Source organism: Triturus cristatus, chromosome 6, assembly GCF_964204655.1.
Source record: "Triturus cristatus chromosome 6, aTriCri1.1, whole genome shotgun sequence".
Classification (NCBI taxonomy): domain Eukaryota; kingdom Metazoa; phylum Chordata; class Amphibia; order Caudata; family Salamandridae; genus Triturus; species Triturus cristatus.
Window position 1 is genome coordinate 1,033,750,527 of NC_140589.1, and position 17,653 is coordinate 1,033,768,179.

Sequence of the window (17,653 nt, forward strand, 5' to 3'; positions counted from 1 at the left end):
TATCTCTAAAAGTGATTATCCACGTACAAATGTGAATTGTCGTTCAAAGACGCAACATTTGAAAATGGACCATTTTTTTCGTTTCTGAAGCATGTCGAAAGGGGGGGTGGTTATCTCTTTCACCAAAAAACTGGCGTTTTTGGTTGAACAAAAAATTCCTCCAAATGTTATTTTTTTCACTTCCCGTGGAGGAGAAACACTTTTTAAGGCCGCAGAGTGAGTAAATTGGCCATTTTCATTCACTTTTACCCATTCCTCAAATCTTGTGTTTAAGGCCCCTGGAAGCATGAAAATCACTTTAAACATCTCATTTTATGTTTAAAAGTGATTTTCCACGTACAAATGTGAATTGTAGTTCAAAGAGGCAACATTTGAAAATGGACCATTTTTTTAGTTTCTGAAGCATGTCGTAAGGGGGGGGTGGTTATCTGTTTCATCAAAAATCGGGCGTTTTTGATTGAACAATAAAGGCCTACAAATGTTATTTAATTCACTTCCCATGGAGGAGAAACACTTTTTAAGGCCTCAGAGTGAGTAAATTGGCCATTTTCATTCACTTTTACCCATTTCTCAAATCTTGTGTTTAGGGACCCTGGAAGCTTGAAAATCACTTTAAACATCTAATGTTATCTCTAAAAGTGATTATCCACGTACAAATGTGAATTGTCGTTCAAAGACGCAACATTTGAAAATGGACCATTTTTTTCGTTTCTGAAGCATGTCGTAAGGGGGGGTGGTTATCTCTTTCACCAAAAAACAGGCGTTTTTGATTGAACAATAAATGCCTCCAAATGTTATTTTTTTCACTTCCCGTGGAGGAGAAACACTTTTTAAGGCCTCAGAATGAGTAAATTGGCCATTTTCATTCACTTTTACCCATTCCTCAAATCTTGTGTTTAAGGCCCCTGGAAGCATGAAAATCACTTTAAACATCTCATTTTATGTGTAACATTGATTTTCCACGTATAAATGTGAATTGTAGTTCAAAGAGGCAACATTTGAAAATGGACCATTTTTTTAGTTTCTGAAGCATGTCATAAGGGGGGGTGGTTATCTCTCTCATCAAAAATCGGGCGTTTTTGATTGAACAATAAAGGCCTACAAATGTTATTTAATTCACTTTCTGGGGTGGAGAAAAACTTTTTAAGGCGTCAGAGTGAATAAATTGGCCATTTTCATTCACATTTACCCATTCCTCAAATCTTGTGTTTAGGGCCCCTGGAAGCTTGAAAATCACTTTAAACATCTAATTTTATCTCTAAAAGTGATTATCCACGTACAAATGTGAATTGTAGTTCAAAGACGCAACATTTGAAAATAGAACTTTTTTTTCGTTTCTGAAGCATGTTGTAAGGGGGGGTGGTTATCTCTTTCACCAAAAAACGGGCGTTTTTGGTTGAACAATAAAGGCCTCCAAATGTTATTTAATTCATATCCCGTGGAGGAGAAACACTTTTTAAGGCCTCAGAATGAGTAAATTGGCCATTTTCATTCACTTTTACCCATTCCTCAAATCTTGTGTTTAAGGCCCCTGGAAGCATGAAAATCCCTTTAAACATCTCATTTTATGTTTAAAAGTGATTTTCCACGTACAAATGTGAATTGTAGTTGAAAGAGGCAACATTTGAAAATGGACCATTTTTTTAGTTTCTGAAGCATGTTGTAAGGGGGGGTGGTTATCTCTTTCATCAAAAATCGGGCGTTTTTGATTGAACAATAAAGGCCTACAAATGTTATTTAATTCACTTTCTGGGGTGGAGAAAAACTTTTTAAGGCCTCAGAGTGAATAAATTGGCCATTTTCATTCACATTTACCCATTCCTCAAATCTTGTGTTTAGGGCCCCTGGAAGCTTGAAAATCACTTTAAACATCTAATGTTATCTCTAAAAGTGTTTATCCACGTACAAATGTGAATTGTCGTTCAAAGACGCAACATTTGAAAATGGACCATTTTTTTCGTTTCTGAAGCATGTCGAAAGGGGGGGTGGTTATCTCTTTCACCAAAAAACAGGCGTTTTTGGTTGAACAATAAATTCCTCCAGATGTTATTTTTTTCACTTCCCGTGGAGGAGAAACACTTTTTAAGGCCGCAGAGTGAGTAAATTGGCCATTTTCATTCACTTTTACCCATTCCTCAAATCTTGTGTTTAAGGCCCTTGGAAGCATGAAAATCACTTTAAACATCTCATTTTATGTTTAAAAGTGATTTTCCACGTACAAATGTGAATTGTAGTTCAAAGAGGCAACATTTGAAAATGGACCATTTTTTTAGTTTCTGAAGCATGTCGTAAGGGGGGGGGTGGTTATCTGTTTCATCAAAAATCGGGCGTTTTTGATTGAACAATAAAGGCCTACAAATGTTATTTAATTCACTTCCCGTGGAGGAGAAACACTTTTTAAGGCCTCAGAATGAGTAAATTGGCCATTTTCATTCACTTTTAACCATTCCTCAAATCTTGTGTTTAAGGCCCCTGGAAGCATGAAAATCACTTTAAACATCTCATTTTATGTTTAAAAGTGATTTTCCACGTACAAATGTGAATTGTATTTCAAAGAGGCAACATTTGAAAATGGACCATTTTTTTAGTTTTTGAAGCATGTCGTAAGGGGGGGTGGTTATCTCTTTCATCAAAAATCGGGCGTTTTTGATTGAACAATAAAGGCCTACAAATGTTATTTAATTCACTTTCTGGGGTGGAGAAAAACTTTTTAAGGCCTCAGAGTGAATAAATTGCCCATTTTCATTCACATTTACCCATTCCTCAAATCTTGTGTTTAGGGCCCCTGGAAGCTTGAAAATCACTTTAAACACCTAATGTTATCTCTAAAAGTGATTATCCACGTACTAATGTGAATTGTCGTTCAAAGACGCAACATTTGAAAATGGACCATTTTTTTTGTTTCTGAAGCATGTCGTAAGGGGGGGTGGTTATCTCTTTCACCAAAAAACGGGCGTTTTTGGTTGAACAATAAAGGCCTCCAAATGTTATTTAATTCACTTCCCGTGGAGGAGAAACACTTTTTAAGGCCTCAGAATGAGTAAATTGGCCATTTTCATTCACTTTTACCCATTCCTCAAATCTTGTGTTTAAGGCCCCTGGAAGCATGAAAATCACTTAAAACATCTAATGTTATCTCTAAAAGTGATTATCCACGTACAAATGTGAATTGTCGTTCAAAGACGCAACATTTGAAAATGGACATTTTTTTAGTTTCTGAAGCATGTCGTAAGGGGGGGTGGTTATCTCTTTCATCAAAAATCGGGCGTTTTTGATTGAACAATAAAGGCCTACAAATGTTATTTAATTCACTTTCTGGGGTGGAGAAAACCTTTTTAAGGCCTCAGAGTGAATAAATTGGCCATTTTCATTCACATTTACCCATTCCTCAAATCTTGTGTTTAGGGCCCCTGGAAGCTTGAAAATCACTTTAAACATCTAATTTTATCTCTAAAAGTGATTATCCACGTACAGATGTGAATTGTAGTTCAAAGACGCAACATTTGAAAATGGACGTTTTTTTTCGTTTCGAAAGCATGTCGTAAGGGGGGGTGGTTATCTCTTTCACCAAAAAACGGGCGTTTTTGGTTGAACAATAAAGGCCTCCAAATGTTATTTAATTCACTTCCCATGGAGGAGAAACACTTTTTAAGGCCTCAGAGTGAGTAAATTGGCCATTTTTATTCACTTTTACCCATTTCTCAAATCTTGTGTTTAGGGTCCCTGGAAGCTTGAAAATCACTTTAAACATCTAATGTTATCTCTAAAAGTGATTATCCACGTACAAATGTGAATTGTAGTTCAAAGAGGCAACATTTGAAAATGGACAATTTTTTTTGTTTCTGAAGCATGTCGTAAGGGGGGGTGGTTATCTCTTTCATCAAAAATCGGGCGTTTTTGATTGAACAATAAAGGCCTACAAATATTATTTAATTCACTTTCTGGGGTGGAGAAATCTTTTTAAGGCCTCAGAGTGAATAAATTGGCCATTTTCATTCACATTTACCCATTCCTCAAATCTTGTGTTTAGGGCCCCTGGAAGCTTGAAAATCACTTTAAACATCTAATGTTATCTCTAAAAGTGATTATCCACGTACAAATGTGAATTGTCGTTCAAAGACGCAACATTTGAAAATGGACCATTTTTTTCGTTTCTGAAGCATGTCGAAAGGGGGGGTGGTTATCTCTTTCACCAAAAAACGGGCGTTTTTGGTTGAACAATAAAGGCCTCCAAATGTTATTTAATTCATATCCCGTGGAGGAGAAACACTTTTTAAGGCCTCAGAATGAGTAAATTGGCCATTTTCATTCACTTTTACCCATTCCTCAAATCTTGTGTTTAAGGCCCCTGGAAGCATGAAAATCCCTTTAAACATCTCATTTTATGTTTAAAAGTGATTTTCCACGTACAAATGTGAATTGTAGTTCAAAGAGGCAACATTTGAAAATGGACCATTTTTTTAGTTTCTGAAGCATGTCGTAAGGGGGGGTGGTTATCTCTTTCATCAAAAATCGGGCGTTTTTGATTGAACAATAAAGGCCTACAAATGTTATTTAATTCACTTTCTGGGGTGGAGAAAAACTTTTTAAGGCCTCAGAGTGAATAAATTGGCCATTTTCATTCACATTTACCCATTCCTCAAATCTTGTGTTTAGGGCCCCTGGAAGCTTGAAAATCACTTTAAACATCTAATTTTATCTCTAAAAGTGATTATCCACGTACAAATGTGAATTGTCGTTCAAAGACGCAACATTTGAAAATGGACCATTTGTTTCGTTTCTGAAGCATGTCGAAAGGGGGGGTGGTTATCTCTTTCACCAAAAAACTGGCGTTTTTGGTTGAACAAAAAATTCCTCCAAATGTTATTTTTTTCACTTCCCGTGGAGGAGAAACACTTTTTAAGGCCGCAGAGTGAGTAAATTGGCCATTTTCATTCACTTTTACCCATTCCTCAAATCTTGTGTTTAAGGCCCCTGGAAGCATGAAAATCACTTTAAACATCTCATTTTATGTTTAAAAGTGATTTTCCACGTACAAATGTGAATTGTAGTTCAAAGAGGCAACATTTGAAAATGGACCATTTTTTTAGTTTCTGAAGCATGTCGTAAGGGGGGGGTGGTTATCTGTTTCATCAAAAATCGGGCGTTTTTGATTGAACAATAAAGGCCTACAAATGTTATTTAATTCACTTCCCATGGAGGAGAAACACTTTTTAAGGCCTCAGAGTGAGTAAATTGGCCATTTTCATTCACTTTTACCCATTTCTCAAATCTTGTGTTTAGGGACCCTGGAAGCTTGAAAATCACTTTAAACATCTAATGTTATCTCTAAAAGTGATTATCCACGTACAAATGTGAATTGTCGTTCAAAGACGCAACATTTGAAAATGGACCATTTTTTTCGTTTCTGAAGCATGTCGTAAGGGGGGGTGGTTATCTCTTTCACCAAAAAACAGGCGTTTTTGATTGAACAATAAATGCCTCCAAATGTTATTTTTTTCACTTCCCGTGGAGGAGAAACACTTTTTAAGGCCTCAGAATGAGTAAATTGGCCATTTTCATTCACTTTTACCCATTTCTCAAATCTTGTGTTTAGGGCCCCTGGAAGCTTGAAAATCACTTTAAACATCTAATGTTATCTCTAAAAGTGATTATCCACGTACAAATGTGAATTGTCGTTCAAAGACGCAACATTTGAAAATGGACCATTTTTTTCGTTTCTGAAGCATGTCGTAAGGGGGGGGTGGTTATCTCTTTCACCAAAAAACGGGTGTTTTTGGTTGAACAATAAAGGCCTCCAAATGTTATTTAATTCACTTTCTGGGGTGGAGAAAAACTTTTTAAGGCTTCAGAGTGAATAAATTGGCCATTTTCATTCACATTTACCCATTCCTCAAATCTTGTGTTTAGGGCCCCTGGAAGCTTGAAAATCACTTTAAACATCTAATTGTATCTCTAAAAGTGATTATCCACGTACAAATGTGAATTGTAGTTCAAAGACGCAACATTTGAAAATGGACCTTTTTTTTCGTTTCTGAAGCATGTCGTAAGGGGGGGTGGTTATCTCTTTCACCAAAAAACGGGCGTTTTTGGTTGAACAATAAAGGCCTCCAAATGTTATTTAATTCATATCCTGTGGAGGAGAAACACATTTAAGGCCTCAGAATGAGTAAATTGGCCATTTTCATTCACTTTTACCCATTCCTCAAATCTTGTGTTTAAGGCCCCTGGAAGCATGAAAATCCCTTTAAACATCTCATTTTATGTGTAAAAGTGATTTTCCTCGTATAAATGTGAATTGTAGTTCAAAGAGGCAACATTTGAAAATGGACCATTTTTTTAGTTACTGAAGCATGTCGTAAGCGGGGGGTGGTTATCTGTTTCATCAAAAATCGGGCGTTTTTGATTGAACAATAAAGGCCTACAAATGTTATTTAATTCACTTCCTATGGAGGAGAAACACTTTTTAAGGCCTCAGAGTGAGTAAATTGGCCATTTTAATTCACTTTTACCCATTTCTCAAATCTTGTGTTTAGGGCCCCTGGAAGCTTGAAAATCACTTTAAACATCTAATGTTATCTCTAAAAGTGATTATCCACGTACAAATGTGAATTGTCGTTCAAAGACGCAACATTTGAAAATGGACCATTTTTTTCGTTTCTGAAGCATGTCGTAAGGGGGGGTGGTTATCTCTTTCACCAAAAAACGGGCGTTTTTGGTTGAACAATAAAGGCCTCCAAATGTTATTTAATTCACTTCCCGTGGAGGAGAAACACTTTTTAAGGCCTCAGAATGAGTAAATTGGCCATTTTCATTCACTTTTACCCATTCCTCAAATCTTGTGTTTAAGGCCCCTGGAAGCATGAAAATCACTTTAAACATCTCATTTTATGTTTAAAAGTGATTTTCCATGTACAAATGTGAATTGTATTTCAAAGAGGCAACATTTGAAAATGGACCATTTTTTTAGTTTTTGAAGCATGTCGTAAGGGGGGGTGGTTATCTCTTTCATCAAAAATCGGGCGTTTTTGATTGAACAATAAAGGCCTACAAATGTTATTTAATTCACTTTCTGGGGTGGAGAAAAACTTTTTAAGGCCTCAGAGTGAATAAATAGCCCATTTTCATTCACATTTACCCATTCCTCAAATCTTGTGTTTAGGGCCCCTGGAAGCTTGAAAATCACTTTAAACATCTAATGTTATCTCTAAAAGTGATTATCCACGTACTAATGTGAATTGTCGTTCAAAGACGCAACATTTGAAAATGGACCTTTTTTTTCGTTTCTGAAGCATGTCGTAAGGGGGGGTGGTTATCTCTTTCACCAAAAAATGGGCGTTTTTGGTTGAACAATAAAGGCCTCCAAATGTTATTTAATTCATATCCCGTGGAGGAGAAACACTTTTTAAGGCCTCAGAATGAGTAAATTGGCCATTTTCATTCACTTTTACCCATTCCTCAAATCTTGTGTTTAAGGCCCCTGGAAGCATGAAAATCCCTTTAAACATCTCATTTTATGTTTAAAAGTGATTTTCCACGTACAAATGTGAATTGTAGTTCAAAGAGGCAACATTTGAAAATGGACCATTTTTTTAGTTTCTGAAGCATGTCGTAAGGGGGGGTGGTTATCTCTTTCATCAAAAATCGGGCGTTTTTGATTGAACAATAAAGGCCTACAAATGTTATTTAATTCACTTTCTGGGGTGGAGAAAAACTTTTTAAGGCCTCAGAGTGAATAAATTGGCCATTTTCATTCACATTTACCCATTCCTCAAATCTTGTGTTTAGGGCCCCTGGAAGCTTGAAAATCACTTTAAACATCTAATTTTATCTCTAAAAGTGATTATCCACGTACAAATGTGAATTGTCGTTCAAAGACGCAACATTTGAAAATGGACCATTTTTTTCGTTTCTGAAGCATGTCGAAAGGGGGGGTGGTTATCTCTTTCACCAAAAAACTGGCGTTTTTGGTTGAACAAAAAATTCCTCCAAATGTTATTTTTTTCACTTCCCGTGGAGGAGAAACACTTTTTAAGGCCGCAGAGTGAGTAAATTGGCCATTTTCATTCACTTTTACCCATTCCTCAAATCTTGTGTTTAAGGCCCCTGGAAGCATGAAAATCACTTTAAACATCTCATTTTATGTTTAAAAGTGATTTTCCACGTACAAATGTGAATTGTAGTTCAAAGAGGCAACATTTGAAAATGGACCATTTTTTTAGTTTCTGAAGCATGTCGTAAGGGGGGGGTGGTTATCTGTTTCATCAAAAATCGGGCGTTTTTGATTGAACAATAAAGGCCTACAAATGTTATTTAATTCACTTCCCATGGAGGAGAAACACTTTTTAAGGCCTCAGAGTGAGTAAATTGGCCATTTTCATTCACTTTTACCCATTTCTCAAATCTTGTGTTTAGGGACCCTGGAAGCTTGAAAATCACTTTAAACATCTAATGTTATCTCTAAAAGTGATTATCCACGTACAAATGTGAATTGTCGTTCAAAGACGCAACATTTGAAAATGGACCATTTTTTTCGTTTCTGAAGCATGTCGTAAGGGGGGGTGGTTATCTCTTTCACCAAAAAACAGGCGTTTTTGATTGAACAATAAATGCCTCCAAATGTTATTTTTTTCACTTCCCGTGGAGGAGAAACACTTTTTAAGGCCTCAGAATGAGTAAATTGGCCATTTTCATTCACTTTTACCCATTCCTCAAATCTTGTGTTTAAGGCCCCTGGAAGCATGAAAATCACTTTAAACATCTCATTTTATGTGTAACAGTGATTTTCCACGTATAAATGTGAATTGTAGTTCAAAGAGGCAACATTTGAAAATGGACCATTTTTTTAGTTTCTGAAGCATGTCATAAGGGGGGGTGGTTATCTCTCTCATCAAAAATCGGGCGTTTTTGATTGAACAATAAAGGCCTACAAATGTTATTTAATTCACTTTCTGGGGTGGAGAAAAACTTTTTAAGGCCTCAGAGTGAATAAATTGGCCATTTTCATTCACATTTACCCATTCCTCAAATCTTGTGTTTAGGGCCCCTGGAAGCTTGAAAATCACTTTAAACATCTAATTTTATCTCTAAAAGTGATTATCCACGTACAAATGTGAATTGTAGTTCAAAGACGCAACATTTGAAAATAGAACTTTTTTTTCGTTTCTGAAGCATGTTGTAAGGGGGGGTGGTTATCTCTTTCACCAAAAAACGGGCGTTTTTGGTTGAACAATAAAGGCCTCCAAATGTTATTTAATTCATATCCCGTGGAGGAGAAACACTTTTTAAGGCCTCAGAATGAGTAAATTGGCCATTTTCATTCACTTTTACCCATTCCTCAAATCTTGTGTTTAAGGCCCCTGGAAGCATGAAAATCCCTTTAAACATCTCATTTTATGTTTAAAAGTGATTTTCCACGTACAAATGTGAATTGTAGTTGAAAGAGGCAACATTTGAAAATGGACCATTTTTTTAGTTTCTGAAGCATGTTGTAAGGGGGGGTGGTTATCTCTTTCATCAAAAATCGGGCGTTTTTGATTGAACAATAAAGGCCTACAAATGTTATTTAATTCACTTTCTGGGGTGGAGAAAAACTTTTTAAGGCCTCAGAGTGAATAAATTGGCCATTTTCATTCACATTTACCCATTCCTCAAATCTTGTGTTTAGGGCCCCTGGAAGCTTGAAAATCACTTTAAACATCTAATGTTATCTCTAAAAGTGTTTATCCACGTACAAATGTGAATTGTCGTTCAAAGACGCAACATTTGAAAATGGACCATTTTTTTCGTTTCTGAAGCATGTCGAAAGGGGGGGTGGTTATCTCTTTCACCAAAAAACAGGCGTTTTTGGTTGAACAATAAATTCCTCCAGATGTTATTTTTTTCACTTCCCGTGGAGGAGAAACACTTTTTAAGGCCGCAGAGTGAGTAAATTGGCCATTTTCATTCACTTTTACCCATTCCTCAAATCTTGTGTTTAAGGCCCTTGGAAGCATGAAAATCACTTTAAACATCTCATTTTATGTTTAAAAGTGATTTTCCACGTACAAATGTGAATTGTAGTTCAAAGAGGCAACATTTGAAAATGGACCATTTTTTTAGTTTCTGAAGCATGTCGTAAGGGGGGGGGGTGGTTATCTGTTTCATCAAAAATCGGGCGTTTTTGATTGAACAATAAAGGCCTACAAATGTTATTTAATTCACTTCCCGTGGAGGAGAAACACTTTTTAAGGCCTCAGAATGAGTAAATTGGCCATTTTCATTCACTTTTAACCATTCCTCAAATCTTGTGTTTAAGGCCCCTGGAAGCATGAAAATCACTTTAAACATCTCATTTTATGTTTAAAAGTGATTTTCCACGTACAAATGTGAATTGTATTTCAAAGAGGCAACATTTGAAAATGGACCATTTTTTTAGTTTTTGAAGCATGTCGTAAGGGGGGGTGGTTATCTCTTTCATCAAAAATCGGGCGTTTTTGATTGAACAATAAAGGCCTACAAATGTTATTTAATTCACTTTCTGGGGTGGAGAAAAACTTTTTAAGGCCTCAGAGTGAATAAATTGCCCATTTTCATTCACATTTACCCATTCCTCAAATCTTGTGTTTAGGGCCCCTGGAAGCTTGAAAATCACTTTAAACACCTAATGTTATCTCTAAAAGTGATTATCCACGTACTAATGTGAATTGTCGTTCAAAGACGCAACATTTGAAAATGGACCATTTTTTTTGTTTCTGAAGCATGTCGTAAGGGGGGGTGGTTATCTCTTTCACCAAAAAACGGGCGTTTTTGGTTGAACAATAAAGGCCTCCAAATGTTATTTAATTCACTTCCCGTGGAGGAGAAACACTTTTTAAGGCCTCAGAATGAGTAAATTGGCCATTTTCATTCACTTTTACCCATTCCTCAAATCTTGTGTTTAAGGCCCCTGGAAGCATGAAAATCACTTAAAACATCTAATGTTATCTCTAAAAGTGATTATCCACGTACAAATGTGAATTGTCGTTCAAAGACGCAACATTTGAAAATGGACATTTTTTTAGTTTCTGAAGCATGTCGTAAGGGGGGGTGGTTATCTCTTTCATCAAAAATCGGGCGTTTTTGATTGAACAATAAAGGCCTACAAATGTTATTTAATTCACTTTCTGGGGTGGAGAAAACCTTTTTAAGGCCTCAGAGTGAATAAATTGGCCATTTTCATTCACATTTACCCATTCCTCAAATCTTGTGTTTAGGGCCCCTGGAAGCTTGAAAATCACTTTAAACATCTAATTTTATCTCTAAAAGTGATTATCCACGTACAGATGTGAATTGTAGTTCAAAGACGCAACATTTGAAAATGGACCTTTTTTTTCGTTTCGAAAGCATGTCGTAAGGGGGGGTGGTTATCTCTTTCACCAAAAAACGGGCGTTTTTGGTTGAACAATAAAGGCCTCCAAATGTTATTTAATTCACTTCCCATGGAGGAGAAACACTTTTTAAGGCCTCAGAGTGAGTAAATTGGCCATTTTTATTCACTTTTACCCATTTCTCAAATCTTGTGTTTAGGGTCCCTGGAAGCTTGAAAATCACTTTAAACATCTAATGTTATCTCTAAAAGTGATTATCCACGTACAAATGTGAATTGTAGTTCAAAGAGGCAACATTTGAAAATGGACAATTTTTTTTGTTTCTGAAGCATGTCGTAAGGGGGGGTGGTTATCTCTTTCATCAAAAATCGGGCGTTTTTGATTGAACAATAAAGGCCTACAAATATTATTTAATTCACTTTCTGGGGTGGAGAAATCTTTTTAAGGCCTCAGAGTGAATAAATTGGCCATTTTCATTCACATTTACCCATTCCTCAAATCTTGTGTTTAGGGCCCCTGGAAGCTTGAAAATCACTTTAAACATCTAATGTTATCTCTAAAAGTGATTATCCACGTACAAATGTGAATTGTCGTTCAAAGACGCAACATTTGAAAATGGACCATTTTTTTCGTTTCTGAAGCATGTCGAAAGGGGGGGTGGTTATCTCTTTCACCAAAAAACGGGCATTTTTGGTTGAACAATAAAGGCCTCCAAATGTTATTTAATTCATATCCCGTGGAGGAGAAACACTTTTTAAGGCCTCAGAATGAGTAAATTGGCCATTTTCATTCACTTTTACCCATTCCTCAAATCTTGTGTTTAAGGCCCCTGGAAGCATGAAAATCCCTTTAAACATCTCATTTTATGTTTAAAAGTGATTTTCCACGTACAAATGTGAATTGTAGTTCAAAGAGGCAACATTTGAAAATGGACCATTTTTTTAGTTTCTGAAGCATGTCGTAAGGGGGGGTGGTTATCTCTTTCATCAAAAATCGGGCGTTTTTGATTGAACAATAAAGGCCTACAAATGTTATTTAATTCACTTTCTGGGGTGGAGAAAAACTTTTTAAGGCCTCAGAGTGAATAAATTGGCCATTTTCATTCACATTTACCCATTCCTCAAATCTTGTGTTTAGGGCCCCTGGAAGCTTGAAAATCACTTTAAACATCTAATTTTATCTCTAAAAGTGATTATCCACGTACAAATGTGAATTGTCGTTCAAAGACGCAACATTTGAAAATGGACCATTTGTTTCGTTTCTGAAGCATGTCGAAAGGGGGGGTGGTTATCTCTTTCACCAAAAAACTGGCGTTTTTGGTTGAACAAAAAATTCCTCCAAATGTTATTTTTTTCACTTCCCGTGGAGGAGAAACACTTTTTAAGGCCGCAGAGTGAGTAAATTGACCATTTTCATTCACTTTTACCCATTCCTCAAATCTTGTGTTTAAGGCCCCTGGAAGCATGAAAATCACTTTAAACATCTCATTTTATGTTTAAAAGTGATTTTCCACGTACAAATGTGAATTGTAGTTCAAAGAGGCAACATTTGAAAATGGACCATTTTTTTAGTTTCTGAAGCATGTCGTAAGGGGGGGGTGGTTATCTGTTTCATCAAAAATCGGGCGTTTTTGATTGAACAATAAAGGCCTACAAATGTTATTTAATTCACTTCCCATGGAGGAGAAACACTTTTTAAGGCCTCAGAGTGAGTAAATTGGCCATTTTCATTCACTTTTACCCATTTCTCAAATCTTGTGTTTAGGGACCCTGGAAGCTTGAAAATCACTTTAAACATCTAATGTTATCTCTAAAAGTGATTATCCACGTACAAATGTGAATTGTCGTTCAAAGACGCAACATTTGAAAATGGACCATTTTTTTCGTTTCTGAAGCATGTCGTAAGGGGGGGTGGTTATCTCTTTCACCAAAAAACAGGCGTTTTTGATTGAACAATAAATGCCTCCAAATGTTATTTTTTTCACTTCCCGTGGAGGAGAAACACTTTTTAAGGCCTCAGAATGAGTAAATTGGCCATTTTCATTCACTTTTACCCATTCCTCAAATCTTGTGTTTAAGGCCCCTGGAAGCATGAAAATCACTTTAAACATCTCATTTTATGTGTAACAGTGATTTTCCACGTATAAATGTGAATTGTAGTTCAAAGAGGCAACATTTGAAAATGGACCATTTTTTTAGTTTCTGAAGCATGTCATAAGGGGGGGTGGTTATCTCTCTCATCAAAAATCGGGCGTTTTTGATTGAACAATAAAGGCCTACAAATGTTATTTAATTCACTTTCTGGGGTGGAGAAAAACTTTTTAAGGCCTCAGAGTGAATAAATTGGCCATTTTCATTCACATTTACCCATTCCTCAAATCTTGTGTTTAGGGCCCCTGGAAGCTTGAAAATCACTTTAAACATCTAATTTTATCTCTAAAAGTGATTATCCACGTACAAATGTGAATTGTAGTTCAAAGACGCAACATTTGAAAATGGAACTTTTTTTTCGTTTCTGAAGCATGTTGTAAGGGGGGGTGGTTATCTCTTTCACCAAAAAACGGGCGTTTTTGGTTGAACAATAAAGGCCTCCAAATATTATTTAATTCATATCCCGTGGAGGAGAAACACTTTTTAAGGCCTCAGAATGAGTAAATTGGCCATTTTCATTCACTTTTACCCATTCCTCAAATCTTGTGTTTAAGGCCCCTGGAAGCATGAAAATCCCTTTAAACATCTCATTTTATGTTTAAAAGTGATTTTCCACGTACAAATGTGAATTGTAGTTGAAAGAGGCAACATTTGAAAATGGACCATTTTTTTAGTTTCTGAAGCATGTTGTAAGGGGGGGTGGTTATCTCTTTCATCAAAAATCGGGCGTTTTTGATTGAACAATAAAGGCCTACAAATGTTATTTAATTCACTTTCTGGGGTGGAGAAAAACTTTTTAAGGCCTCAGAGTGAATAAATTGGCCATTTTCATTCACATTTACCCATTCCTCAAATCTTGTGTTTAGGGCCCCTGGAAGCTTGAAAATCACTTTAAACATCTAATGTTATCTCTAAAAGTGTTTATCCACGTACAAATGTGAATTGTCGTTCAAAGACGCAACATTTGAAAATGGACCATTTTTTTCGTTTCTGAAGCATGTCGAAAGGGGGGGTGGTTATCTCTTTCACCAAAAAACAGGCGTTTTTGGTTGAACAATAAATTCCTCCAGATGTTATTTTTTTCACTTCCCGTGGAGGAGAAACACTTTTTAAGGCCGCAGAGTGAGTAAATTGGCCATTTTCATTCACTTTTACCCATTCCTCAAATCTTGTGTTTAAGGCCCCTGGAAGCATGAAAATCACTTTAAACATCTCATTTTATGTTTAAAAGTGATTTTCCACGTACAAATGTGAATTGTAGTTCAAAGAGGCAACATTTGAAAATGGACCATTTTTTTAGTTTCTGAAGCATGTCGTAAGGGGGGGGGTGGTTATCTGTTTCATCAAAAATCGGGCGTTTTTGATTGAACAATAAAGGCCTACAAATGTTATTTAATTCACTTCCCGTGGAGGAGAAACACTTTTTAAGGCCTCAGAATGAGTAAATTGGCCATTTTCATTCACTTTTACCCATTCCTCAAATCTTGTGTTTAAGGCCCCTGGAAGCATGAAAATCACTTTAAACATCTCATTTTATGTTTAAAAGTGATTTTCCACGTACAAATGTGAATTGTATTTCAAAGAGGCAACATTTGAAAATGGACCATTTTTTTAGTTTTTGAAGCATGTCGTAAGGGGGGGTGGTTATATCTTTCATCAAAAATCGGGCGTTTTTGATTGAACAATAAAGGCCTACAAATGTTATTTAATTCACTTTCTGGGGTGGAGAAAAACTTTTTAAGGCCTCAGAGTGAATAAATTGCCCATTTTCATTCACATTTACCCATTCCTCAAATCTTGTGTTTAGGGCCCCTGGAAGCTTGAAAATCACTTTAAACACCTAATGTTATCTCTAAAAGTGATTATCCACGTACTAATGTGAATTGTCGTTCAAAGACGCAACATTTGAAAATGGACCATTTTTTTTGTTTCTGAAGCATGTCGTAAGGGGGGGTGGTTATCTCTTTCACCAAAAAACGGGCGTTTTTGGTTGAACAATAAAGGCCTCCGAATGTTATTTAATTCACTTCCCGTGGAGGAGAAACACTTTTTAAGGCCTCAGAATGAGTAAATTGGCCATTTTTATTCACTTTTACCCATTTCTCAAATCTTGTGTTTAGGGTCCCTGGAAGCTTGAAAATCACTTTAAACATCTAATGTTATCTCTAAAAGTGATTATCCACGTACAAATGTGAATTGTAGTTCAAAGAGGCAACATTTGAAAATGGACCATTTTTTTAGTTTCTGAAGCATGTCGTAAGGGGGGGTGGTTATCTCTTTCATCAAAAATCGGGCGTTTTTGATTGAACAATAAAGGCCTACAAATATTATTTAATTCACTTTCTGGGGTGGAGAAAAACTTTTTAAGGCCTCAGAGTGAATAAATTGGCCATTTTCATTCACATTTACCCATTCCTCAAATCTTGTGTTTAGGGCCCCTGGAAGCTTGAAAATCACTTTAAACATCTAATGTTATCTCTAAAAGTGATTATCCACGTACAAATGTGAATTGTCGTTCAAAGACGCAACATTTGAAAATGGACCATTTTTTTCGTTTCTGAAGCATGTCGAAAGGGGGGGTGGTTATCTCTTTCACCAAAAAACTGGCGATTTTGATTGAACAATAAATGCCTCCAAATGTTATTTTTTACACTTCCCGTGGAGGAGAAACACTTTTTAAGGCCTCAGAATGAGTAAATTGGCCATTTTCATTCACTTTTACCCATTCCTCAAATCTTGTGTTTAAGGCCCCTGGAAGCATGAAAATCCCTTTAAACATCTCATTTTATGTTTAAAAGTGATTTTCCACGTACAAATGTGAATTGTAGTTCAAAGAGGCAACATTTGAAAATGGACCATTTTTTTAGTTTCTGAAGCATGTCGTGAGGGGGGGTGGTTATCTCTTTCATCAAAAATCGGGCGTTTTTGATTGAACAATAAAGGCCTACAAATGTTATTTAATTCACTTTCTGGGGTGGAGAAAAACTTTTTAAGGCCTCAGAGTGAATAAATTGGCCATTTTCATTCACATTTACCCATTCCTCAAATCTTGTGTTTAGGGCCCCTGGAAGCTTGAAAATCACTTTAAACATCTAATGTTATCTCTAAAAGTGATTATCCACGTACAAATGTGAATTGTCGTTCAAAGACGCAACATTTGAAAATGGACCATTTTTTTCGTTTCTGAAGCATGTCGAAAGGGGGGGTGGTTATCTCTTTCACCAAAAAACAGGCGTTTTTGGTTGAACAAAAAATTCCTCCAAATGGTATTTTTGTCACTTCCCGTGGAGGAGAAACACTTTTTAAGGCCGCAGAGTGAGTAAATTGGCCATTTTCATTCACTTTTACCCATTCCTCAAATCTTGTGTTTAAGGCCCCTGGAAGCATGAAAATCACTTTAAACATCTCATTTTATGTTTAAAAGTGATTTTCCACGTACAAATGTGAATTGTAGTTCAAAGAGGCAACATTTGAAAATGGACCATTTTTTTAGTTTCTGAAGCATGTCGTAAGGGGGGGGTGGTTATCTGTTTCATCAAAAATCGGGCGTTTTTGATTGAACAATAAAGGCCTACAAATGTTATTTAATTCACTTCCCATGGAGGAGAAACACTTTTTAAGGCCTCAGAGTGAGTAAATTGGCCATTTTCATTCACTTTTACCCATTTCTCAAATCTTGTGTTTAGCGACCCTGGAAGCTTGAAAATCACTTTAAACATCTAATTTTATCTCTAAAAGTGATTATCCACGTACAAATGTGAATTGTAGTTCAAAGACGCAACATTTGAAAATGGACCTTTTTTTTCGTTTCTGAAGCATGTCGTAAGGGGGGGTGGTTATCTCTTTCACCAAAAAACAGGCGTTTTTGGTTGAACAATAAAGGCCTCCAAATGTTATTTAATTCACTTCCCGTGGAGGAGAAACACTTTTTAAGGCCTCAGAATGAGTAAATTGGCCATTTTCATTCACTTTTACCCATTCCTCAAATCTTGTGTTTAAGGCCCCTGGAAGCATGAAAATCACTTTAAACATCTCATTTTATGTTTAAAAGTGATTTTCCACGTACAAATGTGAATTGTATTTCAAAGAGGCAACATTTGAAAATGGACCATTTTTTTAGTTTTTGAAGCATGTCGTAGGGGGGGTGGTTATCTC